The following is a 15,823-nucleotide window of genomic DNA, read 5'->3' on the forward strand; positions in this document are numbered from 1 at the left end:
GTTTGTTCTTTTTTGCTGAATTGTTGAAATGTTTAAGGGGTAATTAAGGTAATTATAGAGTGTTATTTGTAACTTCCAGTACAAATAGTAACTGCTACATCGCTGTGTCAGTGCAGGGGGTGGGGAGCAAGCTGTGCAGCAGGAGGGGAGGGGGGACCTGAGCGGGCGACACACACACACACACACACACACACACACACACACACTCAGCGCCGAGCATTCCTCACATAGCAGGACCTGCTCGCTCCGTGCTCGTCGCTGCTGGGCTGGCACCGCTGGGCTGAGGGGGGAGGCGGACGATGGCGGGACCTTGTTATGCACGGCGGACCCGAGGCTGAGCAGGTAGGGCTCGCTGAGGAGAGAGTTTACACAGCCGCGCCACAGGGACGCACAGACTGGCTGCGTCTGATACTATTACACCAAGTTATTCTTTTTTAACAGTTTTTTTTATTTTTATACAAGACTAGTGTTAGAAAGTGCGGTGATAAACAGTCTGGTGAGGTCCGTGGAGTTAACTGTTCCAAACTTGTGGATGGTTTAAGAATGAAAGGCAAGTGCGTTTTGTTATTGGCTGTTAACAAAGTTTGATTCCTTTTTAACAGAGCAGCTTTGAGTGCTTTTGTTCTTTTGTCCCTGTTTCTCTGGTTTTTTGTGCTCAGTGAATTGAGAGGTTTTAGGTGTGTTTGCGGTGTTGGTTTCCCCAGGTGCGTGGGCTTGGTGCGTCCGTCCGAGGCCGGTGGAGTTTCTCTCGATCTGTTCGGGCAGTGGGAGAGACTCCATTATCTGCAGGGGCTCTCCCCTGCCAGCTATGTGCAGGTCCTGCCTAAACTCTCTCAGAGAGCTCCTGCACACCCCTGTATCTCAACTCTGCTGTGTGTGTCTTTGGGTCAGTTCTGTCCTCCTGCTTAGCCAGCAAAGTACCAGCAACAGGTGGTGCAGTTGCAGTCTGGGAGCTGGTGCATTCACAGTACGGGCACTGAGCTTCTGCTTGTGTGTGATATCCCCGTGTACTGGAGCCACAGCATGTCTGTACTGGTGACTGGTGGCCTCAAAAACTCAACTGGATTTTAATGCATCTAAATTCCTGGATCATTTTGCTCTCTCTCTCTCTAGCTCTCTTGCTCTTGGTCCCTTTCTCTTTTCTGCAGTTTTGCTCCCCTTGCAGCCTGAGCAGAGAAGTGCGAGTGGCAGTGGGTTTTTAGCCTCTGAGCCGATATAACTCTCTTTGAAAAGTGTCACAGAGAACACCGCCGCGTAGCCAAAGGTCAAGTAGCCTGACGTTCATCCACGATGTGACATTGTGGTGACTCTCCCTCCTGCCCTCAAGGAGGCTCACGCACAGCTTGTGAAATGTTGCCACGCAGACTGATTAATCAGGAATTAAATTGTGAAGGCTGACGTCTGATTGTCTGCCGTTGCCCCAGAGGGCCTGCGCCGCAGTGTCTGATTATATTCGTCGTCTTTGTCGTGTTTTATTTATTTTTTAAATATATAATTAATTATTAATGAATCAAATTTGTTCGTGGAGGGCATAACTGCCTTGTTTACACCAAGGTTATGGCGTGTCGAATCAAATGACTGAGAAATATAATGACGCAAATTACTGAGTGTACCAAGAAAAATCAATGACATTGAATCGGTTTCAAGCACCTGAGGGTCCAGATGTTCCTGTCGTATTCATGGCATTTCAAAAGCAGACGAACACTGCGCAGGGCTGATCTGTTTGTTACCATAGTGATGAAATCGCATTTGGTTTGGCGAAAGTCCATAGCCAAAAAGAGAATGTGCAATGCATTTGTGGATCGTTGGTTACATTGTGATTACTTATTTTGGCATAGAATTCTTTACACTTTGAGGTGACTTCAATCCTTAAGAGTAGGTTTCTTAAGGTAGTAGTACCTGTGCAGCTACACACGGGCAATTCCAGCACTTGGAAAATGGGAAACCTCTGGGATGATACGGAGCGGTGGTTCTGCTGGCTGCTGCTCTGCACGTTAGTCAGAGCTAGCCACGCCTCGCTGATTCCCCCTACAGGCCGCCGCCTTAGCCGATTAGCGCAGTAATTACAGAATCTCGCAGAGGACAGCGAAGCGTTTCCTCCGGCTTGTACGGCATCGAGAAACGCCGCCTTCCTGGCCTCCGTCGCTCAGGCCGCGTTCTGACTCCCGTCTCCGGGAATGATGGGAGTTTTTACGCCGCGGAGCAGGCGGAGAGTAAAAAAGCGGAACGCGTAGACGCCGTTAAACACGCCGGCAGATTAAATCAGCGCGCGCTGCGTTCGCCCCTCTGAGACCAGTCGCATAACTCCTAAATATATAACGAGCTGACTGCCACCGACTTAACATGCAGCGGCTGTAGTCATTGCGCTTTGTGTGCGGACGTCTGCTTGTGCTACTGGTTTTATATTTTTTATCAAAGGCAAAACTAAAGTCTGAATTTTGTTTTGTGTAATGGGGTCTTGTTCTTTTTTGTTCATCAAGACGGGACACCTCCCTGGGTGAACGAAATGTCTCTCAGTTGGATTTTTTTAATCAGATGCGATAGTCTGCTTCATCTGCCAGAAAGAGGGAGGATATTTATTTTTGATCAGTGGCTTGCGTACTGTTTAATAATTTCGGAGACAGATCTTGGGAAATTAATTTATTTACTTTGATTGGATAAATTAAATCAGGGAGTGGGGTTCTTCTGAAATGAAGATCAGTGCACTCATGACCTGTCGGAAGTGGGTTTGAAGACTGCTTTATACATAACTTAGTTTTCTTGTATCTGAGGGTGGCTGGGTTGGACTGTATAAACTCATAACCAACAGTACCACAGTACCATAAGGAGCTGAATTCTCAGTGTACGCATCTATACTTTTTCCCAGCACACCAGCCATTAAAAAAAACAAGACTCCTCATGATCTTATAGCGTGGGATTACAAACAAGCGGAAAACAAATGCAGTCTCTGTCTTAAAGAATAAACGGGAAACGAGAAATGCAGGTTTCCCTTTAAACGGGTTCCAGCCTTTTAAAGAGCATTTTCACACAGCCGCGGAACAAGAGGGACCCACGGGAAAAAGAGATGTGTTTTATTAAAGCAGGTGGGAGCAGCGCTGTAGCCCCTCCCACTATGCGACCTGATTGGCCGCTGTGTGAGCGGAGGGTGACAGACAGACAGAACCTGTGGCGTTCTGGTGTTCTGATGAGCCGGGGTGTGAGAGGAACTCGGCGCGGGGCTTGAGATGAAGTGGTGTGGTGGAGGCCACAGCCCAGGCCGTTCTAACGAGGGTATCGGTCCCGCCCCCTTAATTGAACAGCCAATGAGAGTGGAGGCAAACTAACAGCAATAGGGTCACACGGCTCCTCGTGGGGGGGGGGGCATTATCCCACGTTCGAGGTGGAGAGGCTAGGCTGTACGTGTCAACAGCGCGCTGCCAAGAGATGTTTACTAGAACTCAAATCCAATTTCAGTAGACGGGGATGCTGGACACTTTGGCTGTGAAATGGCGTTTGGAACTCCGTCTCGTTCACAGAAAAAAAAAAAAGCTTATTACTCTGCATTGATCGCCCGCTCAATAGTTTTTAAGCAAAAGGCATGTTTCGTCTTTATCTTTGTTAATTTCCTGTCTCTAATTATCAGTCAGTGGAGTAATGAGATTTAGAGCGCCAAATCCGCAGCCCAGAATGCAGATGTCTTTAAAGCAATTTCAAGAAGGCCTGTGCTAATAATGATGAGCCGCAGCGTCTAATGTCTAACTGACCTGGCTTCCATATCCGTCCCATAGTCCACTGAAGCCAAGAAGCAGCCCTATCCAAGGCAGCGCAATTTAATAATAAATAAATGCCTGAATATTTCTTTTTTTTTTGAGGACCTATTTCAAAGACGAGGCGGAATTGGATTTGAAATAGGCAGAGAAACTGCGTAAATGACATTGAAAGAGCGCTATTAGAGTTCCGAAGCGGCGGTGGCGGTGGCGTTCTGGCGTCCGTGTTGCCATGACACCTGGTGAAGCGATCAGGGCGGAACGACATTGGCGTTATTCACCGTCGGCTGCCAATGACCTCATCAGCGGCCCTCGCCCCGGCTGTGCCCCAGAGCCGCCATGCGTGGCGCTGGCTGGGGGTGCCAACATGGCCGAGCCTCCGTAGTGCCCGCTCGGGCAAAGATGGCGTCTTTCTCCCGCTGTCGGGCGCTGCCGCTCTCCTGCTGCTCCGCCACGTGAACCGACGTACTGCGCGTCAGGAGTAGATAAGTCCGTCACTGTGACCTTACCAGAAGTCTGCTGCTCTTCCCTCAATATGCAAACACAAGGCAATGCGGAGTTACCATCGGTCATAGACCCTTATAACTGTCGGTAAAGGGCACCATGTTGAAAAGGCTGTGTGGAAAGGCCGAACGGGGATGCAAAATCACCCAGAAAAAAAAATAAATACAAACACAGCCGTGCTCCATCTTCACAAGCAGGGCATAAGGGGAGCTAGACGCCTCATTAAAAATGAAACATTTGCGGCCGAACTGCAGAAATGGCCGTGTTAATATCAATTAAAGCAGTGTCAACACGGTCACACGTAATCAAATAGGTAATGGGTGCTGCTGTTTGACTGAACGCCTGTTTAGTTAAACTGTGTAATGAGTGCGGCCCTCCCTGCCCACCCTCCATAATCCTCTCTGATTCACTCACATTTACAGCAGATGTAGGTTTGTGAAAATGTGTGATTACAATGTTAAGTTCAGTTAATGCTGATGTAAAAACCCCCACAAAACTTAATAGGTTTGCTTGGAAGACGCACTTAGTTTTACACACCTAACACTTTACATGCTGGCCATATTGTTTTGCAGGGTATTTACCGAATCCATTCAGCAAGAGCAGACTCAAGGGTACGATTACAGTTTCCCCTCTGAGAACTGAACATAGGACCTTCTGGTTTTGAGCTGTGCTGCTGTGTACTGTTGAAGCACTTTCCCGCTCTTTTTAAAAATGTATTTATTTACTTTTTCATCATGTGAGGGTTTCTTTGAGCCTCCTGCAAGCCTCGTTGTTTTGCTTCCTGTTCTGATGTTCCCCGTGCGCGCTGGAGGGAAATAACATTGGCTGAGCTCCATCGCTATCGAGGCGTACGCCCAGCGGACGTAGCCAAGCGGAAAGACACCGGTCTCTGTTGCTTCGTCATCCCTCCATATTTCAAACAAACAACATTTCTGAACATTATTATTATTCTGTATGGAGAACGTGCTGTAAAAATAGACCCAGGGTGTGGAGTGGGGGCCATCAGTTTTCTCAGACGAATGAACACTGTCTGAATGTCATTAGGAAATTGACACACTTCAGTGATTAATGTATTTGGTTATAGTAAAAGGAAAAAACAGATTTTTGCTAATGGTATTGTCATCGATCCATAAAAAAAACATTATTTGAATGCCTCTGCTCTTTGTTTTCGTATCAGTTTTGTGACAGATCTCGGTGGAGCATGATATAGTTTATACAGCATGATTATACCGTTATGGCACAATGTCGGACATGTTTGTTTGCCCTGTTGAAATGAGGCTTTGTAGAATCAGTCCAGTCTCCTGGAGTTCCCATGTGCCTGTTGTTCATGTTGCAGCCAATTAAGGTTTCTGAACACGTCTAAGTTCTGCCTTAAACCTTTAGCACTATATAGGTGTGGCTTGCTACCATTTGCTTTCTGTTGAACTCTTCATATCCCTCAGTATTAGTTGGGACATTTGTTATTCATTGCATTCATAGCTTGTACTTACAAAATTTTTAATGACAAAAGTTTACAAAAAATAGGGTACACGGGGGGGGAAAAAAGTGGGTTGCATTTTTGATTGGAAAAAAGAAACAGAATATGCATTGGAATTCCTGGACTCCTTCGGATTCCTGGAAAATTGGTGTGGTTCATTTAAATCTTCATAATTTGATATATACAGTACTCACGCTCAGATGCGATCAATTTTGTGGAAGGATCCCGGATTTCATAGATCACCAAATGTTTTTCGTCGCAGAAACGATGCGTTATGGAACTTTAAGGGACCCCTGACTGCCGGCTGCGTGGAACGCACGGTTACTACGCGCCGGTATGCTTAGCGACAAGGCCTGCCTGCCGTTCCGTTTCTGCAAGATTAATATTTAATGCAGCCCTAATCTTTCAGCGCTGCCTGCTGCCAGTGTCCCTCCAAATAAACGCCGCCTCACATTACCGAAGATGATGTGACCGCGGTGACAGATTGGTTACTTCCTCTTCAGCAACGCAAGTTCCTTTATACGTTTTTATTTCCAATCACTCTGGGGTCGCTAGACTTGTAGAAATCACTGGGAGAAAGTCACGCACATGTCATTTGTTAATTAAATGTGGGCGACGATGAAAATGTATGGAGCGCAGGAGTCTCTTGCTTACGTGCACAACAGTGAATTCCAGTGTGATGTATAACTAGAGACAGAGCGGTTGGTTTAATTAAGGCTGACCTCGGCAGCCTGCTAAATGTATATTAGGAGCCGGATCGGGGGGGATTTATAACGTGTGTACGTGCACATGTGAATTAATGGCCTCTTCACTCGTGAGTGTTATGTCTTGTTATTCGTGCTGTATTCCATTCACTTTTATCCAGCACAGTACACCTGGAGGTCTGAGATTCCTGCCCCACTGGGAATTACCCCAGTGTTCCTGTTGGGACGTCTTGAAGGACACAGTGTGAGGGGAGGGGCTCTCGCCCTCTCAGGAAGCGGCAGCTGTGACATCGCTCTGACATCACTGTAAAGACATTGTTACCTCAGACTGTGATGTCACAGTAAAGTGCATTGTGAGTTCCGAGCAGAGCCGGTTGTCTTGGCGACATGTCTGGTGGGTGCCAGACGCCCTTCGGCATGCAGCAGTAGCTGAGTTAGTACAGCGTGCGGCCCGTCGCCTGCTTGCTTTAGCCAGCCGCTTTGCAGTCAGGTTTTATTGGAGCCAAAAAAACGCGGGCGCTTCTCCATACCGCAGCCAAGGAGACCAACTGCCAACTGCCAGCGAGTTGGGAGTGTGACCTGAGGTATGAAAGCCAGACTAATGAAAGCTATCAATTATCAGCAGCTTTGCCAAGAGACTCTCACATGGTTTATAACTATGGAGATCCAGAGGAGGGGACGTTTTAAAATGAGATTTCCAAGGCCGTGCATCAGCGTGATCTAAAAGGGCTTACTCCAGTGACTCCGGGAGAGAACGGTCTATTTGGCGTTGTGCTCTTCTGCATCTTGTGGACTTATTCTATTAGTATAATTGGGTTTTTCCCCCCCCCCGTTCTGCATCAACATGTAATAAAGATGAAGACATGAAAGTGAGGACGGATTTTCCTTGGCTCCTGCCTCTTTGATCAATACCAGTTCAAAGAGACCGAGAGAGAACGCGAAGTGCCTTAATCCAGAAAGCATGTTCAATTACTATATGGTTAAGGCTTCTACTGTGCGTATGGAAATCCTGTAATAAACAATTGATTCTGTTATGGAAGGTGAGATATCTAGGAAGGTAGAGCCATCAACATACAATAGCGTTTATTCAATTCACAAGTTGTTCTTTTTTTTTGGTCACATGACATTGTGTACCGCATGCAGATGTTTTATAAATGAAGCATCTTTTCGGCCTCCGCGGGGTTAAGTACTGGAGGACCCGGCAAGGAAAAGGCCAAACGCTCAGCAATCTGCCACTGCCACACTTCCTGCAAAACAACACACGGGGTCAAACTCAATTCACCCAGACAGGAAGTGAGCCGCACTGGCCCCAGAAAGGGCTGCATTGAGAGAACAGGGCCAGAGGAAGGCCGGGGATCGGCTCGGCGTGGCAGTGAGCCTGTGCTGCTCCCCAGGCCGTGTCTCTGAACGGACGGCGAGTGTGACGTTTGATTTGATCGCGGGGCTAGCGTTGCGTGTCTGCTCAAACTGCTCTGCACCGAGTTCCGGGCCTGTCGAGGGTGCGCAGGGGTGCGGAACGCTCCAACACCCCCCCGCCACCACCACCTCGCTGCTACTCCCTGTGCTTTCAAACATCCCCTCTTAATTACAGCAATTAAGCCGGTTAATTAAAAAATCTTGAACCGTGCCTGGGTATTTTTAGTTAAGCATGAGTGCCAAATTTCCTTATGTTGCTTATGTAAAAGATAACGACAGTGTGAGAAAGATGTATTAGATTTTCTGTTTGTGCAGTAACACACTTCTAGGGCTTGTGAGAAGACCATACTGACTGATTATGTTCACTTATGTTGCTGTCCTTTGTAGCATTAGGACAAACCTTCTGTGGAATTATAACGCATGAAAGTAAGCCTATATGAGAAATATAATTGTACACATTAGATTCTTTAACATTCACAATCTTATGAAGCTTAAGTTAATTTAATGAAGCTTAAGTTGATAAGCTTGATAAACAAATGCAAATTAAATTTATTATTCTTGGCTTTCAGCACATCTTCAGTTAGTCTTAATTGAGGTCCTGTTGCCCATCATTGGATGAGATTGAAAGATTTATTTATTTATTTTTTTAAAATGAAGAAACCAACATGTACTAGGGTAAGACACTGCATTGTGTCTGCAGTAGGGAATAGATAAATGTGTCTTAACCATTTTAAAGAGCCACCTCAGGTTAAAGTCCTCAGCCTCGGGGCTGTCACTTTAGGCCAGTGTGGGTGCACACACCTGATTCTGCCCACACCTAATCAACTGCTAGAGTGGTTGCTAAGCACCCTGATTAGTAGAACCAGGTGTGCACACCCACACTGGCCCTTTCTGCTCTAAGACCCCAGCTCTAAAACACAGAAAGCACTTAATTAAAAAAAAATTAACAGCTTGTTAAAACTCTGGGACTGCAGTTGAGGTTGGAAGGAAAACCAACAGACACCGTGGTCCCCCAGGCCCGAGTTAGAGAACCACTGGTTTTTTGGGGATGTTGAGACGGTCACGTTTGTGACCCCCTGGCTCAGACAGCCCCAGGTAATGGTGTTTGTGCAGGGGGGAGACGTGCGAGGACAGAACACACAGATTAGACCGTCCCGTCCCCTCTCTGATCGCCCCGCCGCCGGCTCGGTCCAGTACGATTTTTAGCGTGGCTCCCAGTCCCCGCCTCCTGGGGAGAGGCGCAGGAGACAATGGCGACCACACCCCTTTCCTCTTCCACGCCACTGGATTTGCGGATTTTTTTTTCCGGAAGAGGGGAAGTGAGCGCGTTTCCCGTTGCAGTTTCCCGTCCTCTCCTGCGCTCTGCGGGGGCTGAAGTCTCCCTGAACCCTCACAGAGAGGCTCTGAGCTCTGAGGAGCAAGGGAGAAACCCACAGCACACGCACCGCACCACCGCCCAATCACCGGGGACAGAACCTGGCCCAGTCTGGTAAACCGGCTGCGACCGCTCTCTTAAGCTTAACTGGTATGTTTTTGGGGTTGTGAACATGTGCCGGTCAAATGCTGTAGATTTATATATTTTTTGTCTTTCGTGGTTTGTGTTTTTTGCACTCAAAGGGTGTTGTATGGGATCAGATGGGGATGCGGATTTTTCTATTTACTTCTATTGGGTTTTTTTCCCCCTGTAAAATCATGTCTAGGGATTAACCTTAATGGAAGTTTTCAGGTCTGTGCTGAAGTGGATTCTAATTTGAACTGTGAGAACGGACAAGGGACTATATTAGGAAGCATGTCCTGTATATCAAGCCTCTTCTCTAAGCTAATGTTCCTTTCATTCGTTGAAAAGCTGAGTGATATTCAAAAAAAAAAAAAAGTTTTGTTTGTTTGCAAGTGTTCTTTTTTTTTATTGGGAAAGGTCTGACAAATAGAAACCCAGGCTCGTGTCAAACAGGTGATTATGATTTATGGCTGAGTTCAGCCATTCAGTTCACGTCCCTGTCTGGTTACTGCTGGTAGAGGACTGTACTGGAGATTGTATTTCTCTTGTATTTCTCTTCTATAACGTCCGTTTCTCTCTGAATGCACCTCTTAAAATCACCCACGGACTACAAATATTGTGTAACTGCGAATGGGGAGTGGCTGTATTAAGGGCTTGTTATTATTTTTACCATGTTTGTATCCTGTGGAGGTCTTAATGCAGCGTGATTCAGAACACAAAGCAATGTCCACAGTTTTCTGCTTCTGGATTTCACACATGATTTATATAGACAGTGCCCTGTATGTTCTTTTTTTGTTTTTGTTTTTTTTGTCCCAACTGTACTTTTTGTCTGAGGGAACATTACATCCTATAAATGTTCTCAAGGACAGAGGAAATGAACCGAGTTGCTCTCTCTCAGTTGAGTAAACTCACTGGTTTTGTCTTGTTGGCTCCTCACAGATAGGATCCATACATTGCTGTATGTGTGTGATCTCAGTCACTTTACGCTGGATCCATATGCAGCGATCAGTTTCTGTGAACAGACACTGCTCCCCGGTTTCTGGATGTTTCTGTGAGGCCTTTGTGCCGTGCTGGATACATGGCCATTGTAGCAGTATGGCCCTGTTATTTTGAACTTTTCAATCCTCCGTTTTAAACGTATTTAAGAACCTGGCTAAAACCGGTGTCAAAAGTAAATTTGGCGTTAGATCTGCTAAACATCAGAGCTCCCCATGTCTGCATTGGCTGCTTGTATTTCGGTAGTGAACTCCTCGCTGTCCCTGACCCACCTGTTGTCATGGCGATGTGCGAGCGCATGCACCTGCGTGAGGGGGGGTGATAGTGAGCTGCTCTGTGCAGCACAGCGGGTTGGGGGGTGGTGTGCACTGAGGCAGGCTGGGGCTCTCCCAGGCTTGCTCAAGGCAGCTCCGCCCTTCCCCGTCCCAAACAGGACAGCGCCGAGCTGGCCGAAGCCGCCTCCTGTTTTCCCCTCTGTGCGCATCCATCACCGGACGCACGCAGAAACGCACGCGCTGCACGCTTTCAAGATGGACGCTCCCAAATGGCAGGTTTTCCTGGGAATTGTGGAGCCCTGAGTAAAAACTGAGTAGGATGCAAAAACCGTAGAGTGCAAGCGTGTGATTGCACCGGGCTGAAATGGCTGGGATATCCTGGTTTCAACAGGCTGATAACTCACCTTTTGCCAATGCACTTTTAAGCTGTTACAAGTTCCAAGGATTCTAAGGTCAGGTCCATTCTGTTATTTCTTGAGAACACATTGACCAGAACTAGTCATTTCATATTAAAGTGTATAGAGTCTCTTTCATGCTATGCAGTGGGCATTGGGAGCAGGAGAGAGCTGCACAAGTGTGCGTTGGGCTGTGATGTAGGTTATGGTTCATGCTGTGCAAGCTAATGGCACTGGGCCAGTTGCAAGGGCTCATGCTGTGGAGATTCTAATAACTGGGGAATTCCACAAAAGCTGTTCTGTGTTGTGCCAACTCTGCCGGCTTAATGTGCAAACTGGGATTTGCTCTCCACGTAGAGGCAAATGCTCTCTTGCGTAACTGTCAATAACGCGTGAGTGAAGGAAAGGATAAGTGGCTGTGTTTAAACCGTTTAATCTATGAGGGGTTTTGTGTAACGGGCTGAGAGCTGGCAATGCTGCCTCACGTTAACGGTCGAAAACCGCAAAATCTGTGGATGACGAGAGTGGCTTGTTCAGCACCTTTATCCCTCCTTGTTTTCCGAAAATACTTTCAACTTCCTGTGGGGTACCGGTGTCACGCAGGAACCAGAGAGGAGGCTAGTGCTGGACTACTTTATGGGTCCAGTGGCACTGCACAACACTGGACTCTCACGCGAGTTGCTGTTCGTACCAATATGTGCACAAGTAGGAAAGAGAATAACCTAAGTTTCTACCCAGAATCAAAATGGCTTTCTGCCTTTTTAAGTGGGGGAAAAAAAATACATTGTGGAGATGCTTCTGCGGTATAATGAGCGGAACAGTGAAGGGATAGTGAGCTGTGTACTGCTATCCTCCAGTCCTTTGTGTAGTAGTCTTATTACTTCTCTCTTTCAGCACGTTTGTTATGTGACCAATGGCAGATCTCTCCACACTTCACCGACCGAACTGGCCTTTTGTTGTAATTGGCTCAAACCCGGGCCATGTCTTTTTTTTTGTGTGAAATTATATACTGCAGCGTGTCCCTTTTGTGCGAAGTGAAATCTCGCTGTTGGATTGATGCTCTGGCCCGTTCAGCTTTTGTGAGAAATTGAGAGAATTCATCTTCCCCATGTAGTTAGGGCTCTCTCAATGGAAGAGTCCACTCTTCCAGTCATGGAGCAGTCCTGATGTACAGGCTGTTCACAACCTTGCATTTGCGCACGCACACACACACACACACACACACACACACACACACAGATTTAAATAACAACACTTCTGGCTCCTCTCTCCTCCGAGCCACCAGGCCATCAGCAGCTGTTTGTGACACGGGCCTGTGGAAGAGTGAGTCCGAGCCTTTGGCTGCTGTGTGTGTGTGTGCGTGTGTGCGTGTGTGCGTGTGTGCGTGTGTGCGTGTGTGCGTGTGTGCGTGTGTGCGTGTGTGCGTGTGTGCGTGCGTGCGTGCGTGCGTGCGTGCGTGCGTGCGTGCGTGCGTGCGTGCGTGCGTGCGTGCGTGCGTGCGTGCGTGCGTGCGTGCGTGCGTGCGTGCGTGCGTGCGTGCGTGCGTGCGTGCGTGCGTCCTGCTTCTCTGCGTTTGAACATTTCATTTTATCATTGCTGCGTATTCTTAACATTGGAAAAGTATCCAGTGCCCTGATTTCAGTGTGTTTTTTGTAAGGCGCAAATTATTATTCGTCCGGTGTTACCGCTCGAAGGGTTTTGTATGCACGTGGTGTGTTGCTCATTTCCGGGCTCGTGTGTCAGTGTTGGTGATAACGGTTTATTTCCAAAGGTTAGCGGTGCTCTGAGTTGATTCCTTTCCGTTCAGCTCCGTTTCATTTGAGAACGGCTTTGAGTCCTGAGCAAATATCAGCGCTGGTGCACAAGTTTGCCCTTGTTGGCTTTTCCTTAATCCCCTATTATTTTTCTGTCTTGTTACAAATATCACCGTAATAGACACCAGTGGCAATTCTATCTCTTTAATTCAATCAGCACTAAACCCTTTGCTTCAGCAAAGCCTGGCGATGTTTTATGACTCTGATAATTTCACAGAAATCCCACATTAACTTGTTAATTGCTTCACAGAATTACAGTATCTAACCGGCCCCCGGAAATTGAAATATAATTTTCCTACTGTGTTTATCACACTGTCAGCAAGCCCATGTGATATATGCCTTTTGAACCTTGTATTTATCCTAATATATCAGACATAATTTGTAGAGTAAAGTTGGGTGCAGTGCATCACCATGGCAACCGTGCGGAATGAAGAGCTGGTATTAAGTGTCCCATACGAAGGCTGGTGTGTGAATAAGCGATTGAATATTTTGAATATTCATATGAGTAAAAAATAAGTTTGTGAGCCTTGTCTGATTTGGTGTGTACGTGCGTGCATGCGTGTGTGTGGATGTGCGCGCGTTCGTGCGTGCGTGTTTTTGTGTTACATGCTATGGGTGTCCTCCACACTGTGTCTCTTGCTGGAGTCCGGGTGGAAAGAGTGATTTATAGGCAGTGCTTTGCACACCTGTCCTGCTCTGGCTGCTATTGACTGACAAACAAGCCTCATTGATTTTCCCCTCCGGTTGATACATTGCCTCTGCCTGTGCCTTGTGGATTCTGCCCACAGTTTCCAAATGTCATGTTGGGGCAAACATTCCCTGAGACGCCCGCTATGTAAATAGCACCTCTTGACTAAATGTCATTAATTTGATCTATCTCGTTCTGCTTTAACAGCCTCACTGTGACAGTGCGCGCAGGCACGTGATTGGCTGCTCTGCTGTCAGACATGATAACTCTCACAATTAGAGCAACAGTTTACTCCTGTGTTCACCAGGTGGTCTTGGAAAGATTTCTGCACTTTGCATTCTAAAGAGCACCTCGGGTCACCCACTTTTTTTATTTATTTATTTTTTTTTAAATTTCTTTTTGGAACGTGAAATTTATTTGAAATATTCTATGACAAGTATTTGCAGCTGAGCATGAGGAAAAGACCTGAGCGTTTAGTTGGACACACAGAGCCCTAAGCACACCCACAACCTCTGGTGCTGCCTGATAAATGCTGAGAGCCTGTATGTTTTTATTTTTTATTCTGCACCGCGGTACAGGATACAATGTTTTACACGCTGGAGCAGATGGATTTACTCTTTCCCTCCATCTTCTGCTCGTTCTCCCTTTCCATCATCTGTCCGTTATGCTTCCCCAGCGTGTTACTGGCTGTGGGCAGGTCTCTGCGCTCGCCGTGATTGGACGGCGTGGATTTCCTGCAGTCTCCCTGATAAGACGGAGCACGCCCCTCCGTTGTATTTAATAACACTGTGTGTGGAAGTTATCTTTGATGCTGTTGAATGTATTGCGCACACTGCGTGACCGTGTAAGCATTCAAAATTGAGGTCGTGGTGGACAGTGGTTACTCGGACATGCCAACCACTGTGCCCGACAGCCTGTGACAAGCGCCGTGTGCACTGAGAGATAAATCTACGCAACATGCGCTGCGTCTTGGACCGCCCTTATCTCTCAGTAGCTGCAGGTGTGTGCTGTAAATCTGGAACGCGCTGTGGGCATCGTCCGTGTGCGTGCGTGCGAACGGCGGAAGTCGTATGTCTCTACGGTACATGGTCACGTCCGTGTGACATAATAGCGCCACCTTGCCATGTGTCATTTAGCAGCTGACAGTCAGTCATGATTGCGGGCTAATTAATGGCAGAGGGTGACTCGTCTGCAGAGCTTGATTAATGGCAGACGTGAACCGGCGCCTGTTCGCTGAGATTTGACTCTCGGTCTCATTACGAATGCAAATCTGCCCGTCAGTCACGTCCCTCGTAATCACAGTGTGGCGGAGGGGGGAGCGCCCCTGTGGGGGGCACACGGCTGCGTGGCGACAGGAGCCCACGCCGGGACCAGACCAGAGGTGAGCGTCTCGCCCAGGCGGGAGGGAAGCGCTTGTTAAAAACGCTCGTCCCGTCCCCGGGGCCCCAGATCAGAGCTCATCTCCATTCGTGTGGCGGCGGGAGGATTAGGCCGCTGCTGTAAAGCCTCTCTGTGCTGTACAGCATCGCCGCCGCAGCCCCGGCTTTGTGTCCCCCCACCCCCCTCCCCCCCCTCAGCCCTGTCAATGGGCTTAAGCCCTATCCAGTGCGCTGCTCTGCTGGTCTGATATTGGACGCAATTTAAGTTCTTTAATTCAACTTTTATTCTCTCTCTCTCTCTCTCTCTCTCTCTCTCTCTCTGTCTTTCTCTCCCCTGTCTCTTTCTTGCACTGTCATTGTCCGTTTCTTTCTCTTGGGCTCTCATTCTCTCTCTCTCTCGCTCTGTCTTTAGTGTGTGTGTACGCTTGCATGTACGCATGCGTGTGTGTGTGTTTGTGTGTGTACAAGAACAACCAAGACTGTGGGTCTTCTTTGTAACCATGGGGAACAGATCCCAGCAGTTGTAAGGTGTTTCCTGCCTGGCAGTGATAGAGAGGCAGTTGTGTGCTTTCTCTCAGAGAGCAGTGTGTGGTCACAGGTCACATGTCCTCTTCACTCCCATAAGGGAGATGGGGATGGGAGAGGCGGTGGCCAGGCAGGCACTGGAGGGTAAAGGCGGGTGTGAGCTGTGCTGCGGACTTCCTGTGGGTCCTGGACTTCAGATCCCTGTCAGTGCATCACTGAGTAAAGACACGTTGGCTCACGCCCGGCTAACGCTTTCAAAGTTCAATAGCTCCCAGACAATAGGGCCTAGGACCATCAAACCACTGCTAGAGTGTTCACAGACAGCGGCCCCGAGAAGCAGAGCCAATGTTTCGGGCGCTACCACCCCGCGCGATTTTACACGAATATTTCCAACCCTGACTTTAAG

General features: G+C 47.8%; 1 protein-coding gene across 1 annotated transcript in view; it reads left to right on the forward strand.

Moving 5' to 3' along the window:
- Positions 1-8,512: 8,512 nt before the first annotated feature.
- LOC135245803 (SH3 and multiple ankyrin repeat domains protein 3-like) overlaps positions 8,513-15,823 on the forward strand; it is a 176,311-nt gene continuing 169,000 nt past the window's right edge. Inside the window, 1 exon segment of the mRNA XM_064319086.1 lies at positions 8,513-9,336. The gene's annotated coding sequence lies outside the window, so the exon portion shown is untranslated.

Source organism: Anguilla rostrata, chromosome 19 (assembly GCF_018555375.3).
Source record: "Anguilla rostrata isolate EN2019 chromosome 19, ASM1855537v3, whole genome shotgun sequence".
NCBI lineage: Eukaryota > Metazoa > Chordata > Actinopteri > Anguilliformes > Anguillidae > Anguilla > Anguilla rostrata.